The sequence below is a fragment of the Canis lupus genome, chromosome 2 (assembly GCF_003254725.2).
Source record: "Canis lupus dingo isolate Sandy chromosome 2, ASM325472v2, whole genome shotgun sequence".
NCBI lineage: Eukaryota > Metazoa > Chordata > Mammalia > Carnivora > Canidae > Canis > Canis lupus.
This window is the reverse complement of record NC_064244.1, coordinates 42,457,151-42,472,004: the sequence shown is the minus strand read 5'-3', so window position 1 is coordinate 42,472,004 and position 14,854 is coordinate 42,457,151. Positions and strand designations below refer to the sequence as shown.

Genomic DNA, 14,854 nt, shown 5'->3' with positions numbered 1-14,854 from the left:
AAGAGAAAGGAAGATTGTAACTGGGTCAAGTGCATGTACAACTTTCTCTCCAAAGCTCCAAAGGCATGTTCTTTCTGTGACTGCATCCAATCTCTCCAGAGCTGATTTCTTCTAATCTTAAAAAGGCAAGTTTCTGAAGTAATTGCAAGAAAGATCACATTTGCTCCTAGCAGAGTGACCAAACTGGCATTGCATTTGTAAACAGTATTGTTTTAGAGTTGCTGACTGTACAAGTTGCTTTATGGGCCCCTTTTTTGGGCAGCTCCACTGTCTGGAGCTGGTATTGTGTGGTGGTGCTGCCATTGGCTTTCCGGGTTTTCCCAGTATACCAGTGGACACATTGGAAAATCCAAGTCTGATTCTATCATGATCATGCTGTCACTATGATGCTTCTGCCTCCTTACAGCCTGAACTGACTTCTAGAATTGACAGTTGTTTCGCATTAACCTGTGGTCAGGTTCTCTCTTTCTCTCTCTCTCTCTCTCTTTTTTTTTCTTTTCTGAGATATTCTCTTATTCAGCACCTCAGCTTTCATCCTGATATTTGGGTGATAGCCACATGGTGACACTGCTCTGAGGTTGCCCCAAAAGCTGATCCCCAAAAAGAAATGTGCACATCTCCTGTGTGGGCATGCCAGCCACACCCAACAAGGTTGGCCTTTTATGTAAAGGCAGGGTTTGTGAACAAGACCATGAGATTGAGACAAGGACAACTTCAAGGTTGGGTTTAGGGTATTGTTGTTTGTTCTTTTGGCTTGAAGAAAAAAAAATCAGGGTTTGCAAAGCAACTGAAAATAAAGTGGTTGTAATTATTTTGGTGAAATAATTTCTCTAAGCATAAAGAGTAATAATCTCTGATTTCTCTACCCATGGATTCTGTGCTCTAGGCATGAAAGTAACAAATCTTTGTTGCAAATATGATTTTTGAAAGAGATAATGCATGCAAATGCTTAGCCCATATAGTGAACACTCAATAAATATTAACTCCTTGTGGTTAGCTGAAGTTCTAGGGCTGTAAGTTGGCCAGCACTGGACAGTATTTCCTCTGTGTTAAAAAACAGTTTTTTTAAAAAAATATTTTTATTTATTTATTCATGAGAGAGAGAAAGAGAGAGAGGGGGCCAGAGACACAGGCAGAGAGAGAAGCAGGCTCCATGAGGGATCCTGATGTGGGACTCGATCCCGGGACTCCAGGATCAGGCCCTGAGCCAAAGGCAGGCGCTAAACCACTGAGCCACCCAGGCATCCCGAAAAACAGTTTTAATTATAGCAGTGGTGCTCTTGTTTTTAGACTAAGAGTCTGTCTCAATTCTAAGGTTTTTGTTATTCACATTTTGAGCTCCTTACAAAGAACATTTTCTCTTGGAGGAATGGGGCATAGGGAAAGGATGGTGATGCATAACATGTCTCATCATTGCAGCCTCCTTTTTCTGCTGCCCACTTCCCCACCTTGCCTTTATGGAATGACTCAGCTATGCAATGACCCAGAAAATTTATCTTAATTAAGAGATGGGCTTAATTCAGATTTCTTCTGGATGGCCAGAAGGATGTGGCAAATGATCTGGAGATATAGATGTTTTATTTCAACAACAATCCTCTTTCCCACTCAGTGTGTTATTATTATTATTATTATTATTTTTAATGTAGAGACTTGGAGGTGATCCAATCCAGACAGGATCTTAGCGTTGGGAAGATTTGGAGGACGCCTATCTCTCTTGGAAAGAAGACACTCATTCCATTTTGTGTTGGGCGGGTACTAACATGATGAAATTTGGTGAATTCCTTCATTAATATAGCTGCTATCTAGCAGTTGAAAAGGAAAATTCAAAGAACCATACATCCTTGGCAGAGCTGCTTCTCAGAGCCTCTCCTGCAGGTCATGAGGAATCTGCTCAGGGAGCCTCTTCCAACTCATGAGAAGTAGAAAGATGAACAGAGTCTCTAGCTTTTCTTAGGTCTCCCATTATATCATGCTCTTTCTTGAAATCCATCCTCTTTCCTCCTTTTGTTTTGTGATGGTTTTCTCCAGCGAATGGAATTAGGGCCTTCCTTACTCATTTCTTCCCTCCCCCCCCCCCCGTTTCTTTCTTCTGTACATTGTTTTGTGTTTTCTTTTGAAGGAATAAACCTTTTTTTCATCCATTGCCTTTTTTTGTTGTTGTTGAGTAACCATTCTGTAATAGCACTTGATTTCTTAGAGAACAAAAGCTTTCTGTCTCATTTAGTTCTGTATCTCAGAATATGCCCACCTATTGCTGGAAAAGGCATGTGCAAGAGATCAATGAACATTCCATAATATACAGTTTTTTTGGAAGGTCTTCTCATCAGTCTCTGTGAAGTCCTGTGTTTTTTCTCTTTGGAACAATACTATTCAGGAGGAAAATCCATCCAAATGGCACAATCATTATAAATGTCAATTTTTGTTTTGTTTTCACCAAAAAGCTTATTTTTACCCCAAAACAGTGTTTTTGTGTGGTCACTTAAAAACTTTAAAAACACCTATCTTTTCAGTAAGATATGTTCTCCTTAATGTGGAGTTTTTATTCTCGATTAAATAAGGTGGTTTTGTTTTTGGCTTAGAGGAGAGCACCTTACCATGGAGCAGAACCCTGGGTGACATGGCTTTGAGGGAGAGGCCTAAACAATGCCTCCCTTCTTTATAGGAAAGGCAGAGATGTGAGGTTTGGTAAAAGTCATAGGGAATGTGAAAGGGAGGTGAGGGGTGAAGGAATGCTGCTTTCTAAATATAAAATGTATATTAACTACCAGGTATATAGAGATGATTTTCTTCCAAAGAAAGGCAGAGTGAAAACAGATCATGTAATTATTGGTGGTAATAGACTTCTGAGTCAAAGTACAGGATAGTGGGCTCAGGAATCAAGATGCTTCTCTTAGGTGCTAGATTCAAAGTAATCTTATAACCTTGTGGAGGCTCAGCCTGTTTTAATTGCTTCAGCAGATGCTCACAGTCCTATCCTGTTTGCCCTTCAATCTTAATTTGTGGGTCCGGAGCAGTGGTTCTCATATTTGAGTCTGCATACGAATCACATGTGGGGTTTATGAAACATACAGCTTCAGGGGTCCACCTTTGGAGAGTCTACGTCAGCAGGGCTGGAGGAAGGCCCAGGAAATTGTATTTGTGACAAACACTCTGGGTAGTTCAGATACAGGGGTCCATAGAATGAATTATGAGAAATAGTGATTTAGTAGTGTTTGAAATTTATGTAGTTCCAATGAGGGAAGAAATATATGGAAGAACAACTGGGAAAGGTTTGGGATGGGCTGCCATAATCCCATAGAAAATCACTTAAAAATTAATCCATTGATTTATCATCTCATTAAAGCAAGGTTATATGTGTTATAATTGTATTCAACAAATGTCAGATAAGTGCCCAGGGTCTTATCCCAATTATTATTGAAATAGTTTTTAGTAATAGTTGGCTGATTGCTTTCTGGGAACTTGTGGAATAGTGGTGACTTTGAAAACTTTGTTACAGCAATAGCATTCAAAATTTGGATGCAGGCTTTGAAATGTATAGAACCATAGACCCCTCTTATTTTAATGAACATTGGCTACATTTTCATAATAAACCATGTCCTAGGCCAGTATCCAGGTTAATACCTGGCCTAGGACAGAGTACCTTCATGTCTAGCGATAGGAGACAGAAAGATGTCCTTGCTAATTACAGAGCAGTGGGATGCAACTAGTGCCATAATAGATGGATTTGTAAAGAGCATGGGATGCAAGATGAAGAAGCTATTTTTTTTGACCTTAGAGATAATTCTTCATCAAAAATTTCTTTCACAGAGAGAAAATTGGGACTCAGAATTAAGAAGACTTCAGTATGTTCATTTCATGAAAGGACTTCAAAGTTTGCATTATGCTTTGTGTGTGTGTGTGTGTGTTGTATCCAAATGAAAGAAAACTGTAAGTATTACTTTATTACATTGTTTTCTTTAGTCATCCTTTGGAGCTTTTGAATATTTTCAAAAGCATATTATTTCATGATTTTGAAATATCATGGTCACTGGGATTGTCATATCCACCTTATTTTAACTTGGGTTTATATAGTTGTGTTGATCAGCACATACATGCTTCCCAACAACTTGATTTTGCAGCTCCTGGGGACTAGCTCTGGAGAGTGATGCAGTGAGTGTTAGAGCAGCTCAGATGTCAGGTTTTGCTTTCTGAAACTTCACTCCTTCATGAAAATAAATGCACTTAGAGAAAGGATTTGGTAATATTTTGCTCTGTAGCATGTTTTAAACCTGAGTACCTGAAGCAAAATAATGAATACAAACAAACAGAATGAACACAAGAAATGTCTCTACACTTCCTTCTTCTTGTAAGTCTCTAACAGTGCTAGAAACAGGCAAGGAAAGATCTTTTGAACTGCATATTTCTACAGATAGAGCTCCAATTGGTTTCTGAGTAGGAAACTACCTGAATAAGGTTACACCAAAGAGAGAAACAGGGACAGAAGTCTTCCTTTAGGGGGAAATTTGGAGCAGTTACCAATTGTTAAATCTCTTTCCTGGTAAACTGTAATCTGGGGCCGACAGAGAATAAAGGTTTTAATGGTTTATAGCAGATCTCTTGGCCATATTGTTTCTAAAACAGACCAGCTAACAAAATTTAGATTGGGTAAAATGGGCAACAGTCTCATTTAGTTCTGTATCTCTGAATATGCCCACCTTTTGCTGGAAAAGGCATGTGCAAGAGATTTTGCTTAATCCAAGTTACAACACTTAATTTGTGGCTTGATGACAGAGTGGAAATGTGATAAATATTGATAATCTACCTCCCCAGAAGCCCCTTTACTTAAACTCAACAGGGATCAGCTGCCTCTCTACTTTCGAAAGGCAAAAGGGGAGTTACTAATTTGCTAAATATTTTCTGAGAGATTCCCAACTTCATTTTGGACAGCTAGGCCAGTCTTGAACTATTTGGAGAACATCTCACAGAACAGTAGATAGAATAAAACATGAACAGTAGATAGAATAAAACATGTTCCATCTGTGATTTAGCAGTTATGGAATGGGCCTAAAGGAGGCCTTGGTTCAAATTCCTGCAGTGTGGGGTGGGTAAGGCTTCAACATAAAGCTTTTAAAATTAGATCTAGTTTTAATAATACTTGTTACTTTCTAATTGGATGAACTTGAACTTACTTAGCTTTTGAAGCTGCAGATATCTTACCTATAGAATGGCAGGTAGGGAGTACTTGGAAAGTATTTGTTGTGAGTGAATGCTTACCTTATGGGGTGGTTAAGAGAATTAAAGGAATGATTTCATATGTAGCATTGAGGGCAGTGTTTGGCTCATATGTAGCATAGGCTCAATAAGGGATAGTTTTCTTATTTCTAGCCACTGGTTTTGTGCAAATCACTGTCTTTATGTCCTTTGCTTTTATCTGAATCCTATATTTCATGAATTTTTTTTGGTGGGAATGAGTGGAAAGAATTTATCAAAGTGCCTGTCTCACAGTAGCCCCTCAATAGAGAAGGAAAAAAAGAGAGAAATGGAATCTGCTCCTGGGTATCTGGGGTGCTCAGAGATTCTAATCATGGAATTTTGAATTACTAACTCTGTGCCATCCTTCAGTTATCATTACTTGAAAGTGGCCAAGCAATGCAGAGTATGAAACACTTCAAGATGCAACACAAGAATGTGACCAGGAAAAGGAAGATCAAACTTATTTGGGGAGAATAGGTGAAGCCACCCAGAGTGATTAGGAAGGAGGCCTTAAAGGCTCTGGTTTAGTTACTTGGCAGGCCTTAGCAGGAATAGCCTTCAGGTTAAAGATGCCAAGTAAACAGGACCAAAAGGGCCAAGAAGATGTCATTCGTTCTTTTGACAGTTTCTATAGTTTTAGTAGGAGCACTAGCTAAGCACGTAGTATGCAAAAAATGAGTGCTTGTTGATGACACACGCTATTGATTGCATACCCAGTGACTATTCTCTTCTTTCCCTTGGTGATGGAAACCTGGTTTTGATCATGCAGCTAAAGTTCCAGCCTCAGAAAATGACTTGTCACTGGTCTAAATCAGTCATAGTAATTCTGTTCTTTCTCAGTAATTGGTTTAGAAATGGTCATGTGACCCAGTTCTGGCCATTAAGACATGAGACATTTTGGGCCATTTCTGGGAAATATTTTCCTTCTGAAAAGATAAATATTTATCAGGAGAAAGTTCATTCCTTCTTCCCTTTTTAGTTTTGCCCTCATCCTCTTACCTTACTGTTGTTAGAAGAACTTGTAATGAGTTGCTGTCTTATAACTATGAGGGACACTTTGCCAGTACACTGAGAATGGCAAAGCAGAAGGGTGGCAGGAGCCTCAGTCCTTCATGACATCTTTGAGCTATGAACCAACCCTAGAGCCAACAAGTGTCATGCTTAGTAAGTAACATATGTTCTAATGGTTTAAGTCACTGTTAATCAAGTTCTCTGTTAATTACCAGCTAACCCTGATAATAATAATAGGAATAATCATATTTAGAGTTCTTATTGTGTCCTTGGTACTTATCAGGTGCTTCATATGTATTGGTTTATTTAATCTTCACAACAACTCTAAAAATTAGTTATTAGTATGATCTCTATTTTATATGTGAGGAAACTGAGGCACAAATATTAACTTTCCCAATGTTACAAAGAAAATAAATCACACAGCATTTACATATTGACATATGATTCTGCCACTATATTAAACTATGTCAGTATAACTGAATTACTTTTAACACTGTATAAAGACAGTTAAAGTGAGTTGCTTTATTTTTGGCCAGAGAGCAAGAAGGAAACACCTGAATAGTAATTTAATATTAGAAATTTAATGGCCAAGAGCCTAACTAATGGCTATTTAATACATTTACTAAAGGACTTAAAAATAATTTTCCTTACATTTCCAAAAATATGTAGACATAAAACCAAGGAACTTGGAAACATGAAACATATAATAAAAATATTATTTTATGAGGCAGTGGTTTGAGTAGTGAGCAGTGATTTCAGAGGGTCCAAAATTAAAATAATAAAAATATAAATTATGATAGAGCAGAAGATTGGATTTAATTCAATAACCATGCAATCGGAAGTCCTGGGATGAACTGGGATTGCTTCAGCAAATAATAGTCCTAAGTGAAATAATACAGGCTTGGAAAAGGCTATTTGTCTATCTTTTTGATAGAGCTTATACTGAAAACTTATGTTCATTTGTTACATTTGTTTACAAGGTTGGTTTTTCATGAATAAAACAAGCCAATAGTAAGGTGTTTTAATAATAAACTTAATACATGAGAATGAGTCTTTTTTTTTTTTTTTTTTTTTTACTCATAGTAAAGTATAAGAAAAACCTTTACAGGAACTGGGAAGGGAAGAATTGCAATAGGATGTATGGCATTTATATATTCTCTTGCTGTCCTTGCATTCATGCTTAAGTGTGGTTCTAAAGAGAAAAGGACAGGTTAATTGGAGTATTGGTTCAGATTGGTTCAGTGACAGGTAACAGAAAATCTGAATCAAAATGGCTTATCTTACATTTCATGTAAGATGTGACATAGGGACAATATGGATTCTAGCTTACAGAGTTGTAATGAAGGAAAAAAGGATGAATTCTTATGAAACACTTAGACCAGGACACAGAGTTAGCATTCAATAAATATTAGCTACCGAGATCTTATTGGCTAGATTTATGTTACATGCCCATGCCTCTACAAATCATTGACAAAGGAATGGCATTGTCTTGAATATCTGAAATTCATCTGGACTTTCTTCTGAGCTAATGAGCTGGGGATATGGCCAAATGGATAATCAGGGTTTTGTCAACAAATAGTTAAGATAATGGCTGCTGGTTGAAAATAAATAGTGCTAATTCAATTGTGTTTAATGCTGTTGGGAGAAGAACTTTTAAAATGCTTTACTAATTTAGGTGTAGTGATTGTCTTGAAGCTATAGGAAACCAATAGAACCAGTAGTAAATTGGAAGAGGCCCTGTTGACTTAAGGTTCTGAGCTATCCCCAAAAGGTGGGAGTAGCAGGGAGCTCAGAAGGACTGTAAATTCATGGTCAGAAGAGTAGCTTGTGGAAGAGGGAAAATGCCCTTTCATGTTCCTGGATTAGGTTCCTTTGTTCTCTGGTCTAGAACCACCAGGGCAAGTCTAAAAGAGGAGGAGGGCAGGAAAATCCCCATTCAAAACTCATACATTTATAATATCAAGGGACTGCTCCTAAACTGACTTAAGAAGTTAGAGAGGGATCTCAGCTTCTTTTTCCCATACAATGAATGACATTCTTTAACCACAGCTGGCATTTGAATAAACTTGGTCTCCTGCTTTATTCCAGTTCTTCATGCTGATTCCAATGGCCATTTTTATTATTCCATTATTCAACACCCATTTTCTTTTTCTTTCTTTCTTTCTTTCTTCTTTCTTTCTTTCTTTCTTTCTTTCTTTCTTTCTTTCTTTCTTTCTCTTTCTTTCTTTCTTTCTTTCTTTCTTTCTTTCTTTCTTTCTTTCTTTCTTTTCTTTCTTTCTTCTTCTTCTTCTTCTTCTTCTTCTTCTTCTTCTCTTTCTTTCTTTCTCTCAGTCTTTCTTTCTTTCTTTTTCTTTCTTTCTTTCTTTCTTTCTTTCTTTTCTTTCTTTCTTTCTTCTTTTTCTTTCTTTCTTTCTTTTCTTTCTTTCTTTCTTCTTTCTTTCTTTCTTTCTTTCTTTCTTTCTTTTTCTTTCTTTCTTTCTTTTCTTTCTTTCTTTCTTTTTCTTTCTTTCTTCTTCTTCTTCTTCTTCTTCTTCTTCTTTTCTTTCTTTCTCTCTCTCAGTCTTTCCTTCTTTCTTTCTTTTTCTTTCTTTCTTTTTTAGATTTTATTTATTCATGATTTTATTTATTCACAGAGGCAGAGACACAGGCAGAGGGAGAAGCAGGCTCCCCATGGAGAGCCTGATGCAGGACTTGATCTTAGGACCCTGGGATCACTCCCTGAGCCAAAGGCAGACGCTTAACCACTGAGCCACCCAGGTGCTCCTCAACACCCATTTTCTTTTTATAGTTGTTTTGTTAATAGCAAGAGGAGGGAAGAGTCTTCTGCCCTGGGCACTTTTTGTTACAGGGAAGAGAAATCTACTTAAGTTGGTTCATTCAAGTAGCTTGAATGGTTGAGGGATATTGGCTTTAAAAATACAAACAAGCTTCATGAAGTCCAAATATCACCAGGCCCCCAGAAGAGGCAGTTTGGGATAGTGAGACTCAGGCTATTTTCTGTCTCTTGGGGGTTCTGCAGTGGTTTACCTTATGCCACTGCATATACCCAAGGTAGCACCCAATGTTAACTTTGTACTATTTAGTGTGACTTCTCAATTCAAGTACTTTCCCTCTGACTTAGTCCCCCATTATCCTAATTCTAAATTCCTGACTCATAAATTTGATTAGTTTCATTTATCTGTTTCAAGCTTGGAGTTGGTTATCATGGGGATGAACTAGTGATTCAATATAGAAAGATACTTTATGTGAATTATTCAGAAAATGATACAAACTGTGGTAAACCAACTAAGCACTGAATTAGGAGCTAAGAAACCTGGTTCTATTGCTCATTATGTCTCTGCTTAGTTGTAAAGCCTTCTACAAAAGAAGAAATCAAAATATGAATTGTTTCCTAAGGTTCCTCTTGCTCTAAAATTCTATAAATCTTCATTTCATAATCTGTTTATAACATGTTAGAATTCCTGAAGTTATCAATCATTTTACATTGAATATGTTGTACCTAGATTGATTCCATATAGCTTCAGGAACCTTAAATATGTTTTGCACATCTCGCTGTGGAGTTGTTTACTTCTGGGAATGTTTTTGGTAGACAATTTATGATCTTTGAATTTTTATTTTATAGCTGACATGGAAGATTCTAAAAAAATAGAGATACCTCTGGATGAGGTTGCAATTGATCAAGATATACAGGAGGAGTCTATTAGAATGTTTGTTGTTATTTTGTTAATGAATACATAGTAAGTATTTAGTATTTACATCTTGCTAAATTGATAAGTACTTATTAACATAATTATTACTTATATTGTAAGATTTAATCAGATTCATTTTAGCCAGTTCAATAAAATTTTGAATTTTGTTTGCATGGATGCCATATGGAACACAGAAATAGTTCTAGGAATTTTTGTATTAAAACAGGGTTAAAATTGAATAGCTTAGTATACATATTTTCAGTTCTCTGCTTCTATAATGACACAAGATTAAGAAACAGATGGATGGAATTACGAAAGGTTTAAAACAGAATAATTTCATATGTTTAGTTTTAAGTGGAAAATTTGAAGCTAAATACGGTGCCCTGAGAGGGGGATGGTGGGTATGAAAACAGTCATGGTGGAAGAGTAGGAGATGCTTTGTCTGTCTTCATATATTTGTCTATAGAGGCAGGAAAAGATGCACTTCTTGCTCTCGTGGGATAGCTGAATGCAGTATAGTGCAGTGGAGATGAGTATGGGCCCTGAGGTGGAGATCCTATCCTGGGCATGTTCCTGAATTTCTGTGCCTTCACTTCCTTGTTTTTGTTGGGTTTCTCTAGAAGGAAGCTCCAGAGACCAGATTTTAAGTGCAAATATTGGGAGGTAATCCCAAGAAATATTAGTAGGGAGTGGGAAAGTGAGCTGATGAAGGAAAGGGTGAGTTATCAAGCATGCTACAAGTGTGGGCAATGGCAGCTCTCCCCTGCTGGGGAACTCTGGGAGTCATTGTAGACCATTTACTACAGATCAAGCCACTTGATGGGCAGCCCTCACAGTCATTGGTTGAAGGATGCTTCTGGGGAGTGTTAATTCTCTGGCACTTCTGGCTAAATATACTGCAGGAAGGTGTGCTCTGGTACCAGAGAATGGTTTCTGGCCCACAGAAGCAGGTGCAGGCATTGGGGAGTCCTGCCAGCATGCACTAAAATGGGGGTACTGGCATTTGCTAGTCTTTACCGAGAAACTGGAGATGATGATGATTGTATTTACCACATGAGGTACTTATGAAGAGATTAAATGGTACATGCCAAGCTCTTAGTATAATACTTGGCATTTAATAAGCACTTGATAATGTTATTATTTAATTTTTAAATATTATTATTAAATTTGGATCAACTTATCTTTGGCAGAAATGCCAAGCAATGAGCTGTATAATACTATCATTTGCCTGTGTTATGGAGTGGGGTTGGGGGAGAGTCCACCTGTCAGTGATCTGTAAGAGCATCCCTGCATTGAGTGGGAGCCTGAACCAGGAGACCTCTGAGGTGCTCCCCTACTCTGAATTTCCACAGTGATTCAAATCTGTGAGCCTGTAGCAGACACATTTCGCCCTGAGATGCATCCCCTGAGTCCCTGATTTCTGCTGCAGCTTTGGTGGACAGGTCTTGGTGTTGCTGCTGGAGGTGCATCTCAAGCAGTGCCTCAAGCTGCAGTGTCTCTCAGCTTTCTTCCTTGGGGTTTTTTTCAGGGCAAGGCAGACTGGGTGTATTGTGGAGTTAATGCTCTCCAGGATGGAAGTGGGTATATTAAAGATAATGAAGACCTAGTAGTTATCCTCTGAAGATGAGGCTTGTGTAGAGTTAAAAAAAATAATTGGGGGATCCCTGGGTGGCTCAGCGGTTTAGCGCCTGCCTTTGGCCCAGGGCACCATCCTGGAGTCCCGGGATTGGGTCCCGCATCGGGCTCCCTGCATGGAGCCTGCTTCTCCCTGCTCCTGTGTCTCTGCCTCTCTCTCTCTCTCTCTCTCTCTCTCTCTCTCGCTCTATCATGAATAAATAAATAAATCTTTTTAAAAAACAAGTAATTGAAACATACTTGCTACATTAAAGTGTGTTTGAGGTGCACTGAGTGAGTGGTGCTGGAGGAATTACTGTATCAGAGAGGAGAGCTTAATCATGAAGGGAGAATAGAAGTCAGAGAGACAGAGAGGAGGGAAAGGTTTTCCTTTTGGAGAGGCTAGCAGGTGAAGAAGAGCAAGGCCCAGAACGCAAGAGACAGGGAACCACCAGAGATGAGAGAGAAAGGGAAGCCGAGAGCCTCCAAGACTGTAGTCAGTAGAGAATCAGATCTGTGCTTTACTTTGTTCTGATGGCAGTGGGAAGGATAGATTGGAGGGAGGAGTTACCAGAGGTAGACAGATGAATTAGGAGGCCATTTCAGAAATGGGGGAGAGGACTAATGACAGCCTAACCTGACATTTGAGCAAGTGGGGACTTGTAGAATGATTTGCATAATCAGTACTTTTAAGAGACAGGATTAGGAGGCCAGAAGAGAAGGGATGAAGTGGCAGCTTTTCTTCTGATAGACCACAACAAAGTGTTTAAAGGAGAACTACCCTGTCAGGTGCTTCCTCAGATGGCTCACAGATGAAACAGATACCAACCCCCCACCGCTGATATGGGCCCTAAAAGGACAGTCTGTGTTCCTTTTTAAAGTCTCATGCCAACTCACACCCAGATTTATTTCTAGAAGCCTTTGGTTCAAGTGAACCAGCACCAGTATCTCCTTAGTAGGTCTTTGGACAGATCATTAGATGCCTTGGGTGTTTCTGCTTGTTGTGGAGTTTTTTCCTACATGGTACATGAAAAGATGTCTTGGAACAACATGCATTAGAATGTGAGAGAAATAATGTGGACTCACGCCAGCCATTTTCAAGAGTGATGAATGATTTGAGCAAAGATGCTTTCCAAATTCATCCTTATCCTTCGAGATTGGGTAAAATATCAGGTGCAATATAAATATAGTCCCTCAGGGAAAAGTCATGGAAGAGAGTCTTGCCATTATAGATGAGCCAAAAACTCCTAAGTTGCTAAGGCTTGCAATTATATAAAGACTGAAAGTCAAGGCAAGGAATAGTTATTTTCATCCTGTAGAAGCCCCAGAGACACATCTGTAACAACTCATGACTAGAAGAGTACAGAGACACCAATTGGAAACATCTATGTGATACATTCCCAGAACAGTTATATTTTATCCTTAATGAAACAATATATTATTATTCTAAAGGAAAACTTGTCCTAACAATCCACTGATTTGAGCTTAATGACTATAACTTTATTTTTAGAAGGTACCATTCCCCAGTTTTCTTGGATTATGCTATTTTATCTACAGATGAGCACATCATCTTGCAAATTATAATAAAATAAATAAAATTAATTTGACATTTGAATACCACTTTGTAATACATTCATGCATGCATATGTTTGTAATATAAAAAGTATTTTAATCACTTTTATATATCTCAGTAATTATGCATTTGATGTAAGAATATTGTGGTCTGTCACACTGCTGCATCTTTAATTCCCTACTGGTCTGCTAGTGAAATTCTGCAGACTTTTGACATTATTCTCAAAAAGAGGGGGTTCACTGTATCTGGGGGGAGGACAAGAAAAGTTGGGCCATAAATTAGCATTAATCTTCCTTTGGTGTGTTTCTTTGATCAAAATTGAAAAAATACAGATAAATTATAGAATAAACATAAAATATGTATACATTTCAAAGATAATATAAAATCTGAAGAGTTCTTTTTACAGCTGATTGGAAATAATTCCTGGACTTCTAAACCTCTGGACTCCCTCACTTCTTTCTGTTTCAGTCTCTCTTGTTGCAGGTGCTTCAGAGGAAGTTATTAAAGGACTAGCCTTGGAAAGACCCTAAAACTAGAGTCAGGATAGCCTTGTATTGTCTTTGCTACTTGGTAACCATATTATTGTAAACAAGGACGTTAACCATTCTGAGCCTTGTCATCTGTAGAATGGAGATTTTCTTACTTATCCCTAGAGGTCACTAAGATTGAAATATAATTAGATTGTTAATATTAAACTGGATTTTGGGGATCCCTGGGTGGCGCAGTGGTTTGGCGCCTGCCTTTGGCCCAGGGCGCGATCCTGGAGACCCGGGATCGAATCCCACGTCGGGCTCCCAGTGCATGGAGCCTGCTTCTCCCTCTGCCTATGTCTCTGCCTCTCTCTCTCTCTCTCTCTCTCTCTGTGACTATCATAAATAAATAAAAATTAAAAAAAAAAACAAATAAACTGGATTTTGGTTTTCTCTCCAGTAGAATGATTATAAAAATCTAAAATATAGATGTTTAAAAAAATCGGTTGAAAAGCAGGCTTCTTAAAGACTGGACCGTGTGTGTGTGTGTGTGTGTGTGTGTGTGTGTGTGTGTGCTGTTCCACAGTTTTTTACTTTGGTTTATTTCGTGGTTTATTTAGATTTTTTTGGCACAAATGCATGTTTTTCTGTGTGCTGTTCCATAGTTTTTACCTTGGTTTATTTCATGGTTTATTTAGGTTCTTTTGGCACAAATGCCCCTTGCATATTAAATACATTGAAATGTTTTTTCCTTCTATACAGAGATATACTTTCTCAGTGCCCACTCCTTCAGGTCATTCAGGTTTTTGTTCATATGCTACTTCATCAGAGTGGCCTTCCCTGACCAATATATCTAACTCTTTACTCCATCTCTACACTCTACCCTTAACCCTACCCTTGCTTTTTTTTTCATTCTCATATTACATATAGCTCCCTGAAGGTATATTGTATATTTGTTTATGATCTATCTCTCACAAATAGGAAACAGCTTCACAAGGGTAGAGACATATTCCCCCTTTCCCCCCACCCCTGCTATATCTGTAGACTTTAAAACAGTATGTGGCTTCTAATAGGCTGTCAATTAGTACTTGTAGAATGAAGGAAAGTGATTTTTTTTTCATGAAAGATATATAGTTGCTCAGGTCTTTCATGTCCCCATACTTGATAATGACATGGGAAGAAGTTGTTTTTTGATTGTGAATTATGAATATTGTAATGCCATTAAAAATGGCAACTGGGGGGTGCCTGGGTGGCTCAGTTGGTTA

At 38.1% G+C, this 14,854-nt stretch overlaps 1 protein-coding gene across 1 annotated transcript in view; it reads left to right on the top strand.

Moving 5' to 3' along the window:
• Nucleotides 1-14,854, top strand: part of ANKRD55 (ankyrin repeat domain 55) — a 568,067-nt gene that overhangs the window by 48,613 nt on the left and 504,600 nt on the right. Inside the window, exons 3-5 of the mRNA XM_049102766.1 lie at nucleotides 3,808-3,927; nucleotides 8,877-9,000; nucleotides 9,866-9,980. The gene's annotated coding sequence lies outside the window, so the exon portion shown is untranslated. The remainder of the gene's footprint in view (nucleotides 1-3,807; nucleotides 3,928-8,876; nucleotides 9,001-9,865; nucleotides 9,981-14,854) is intronic.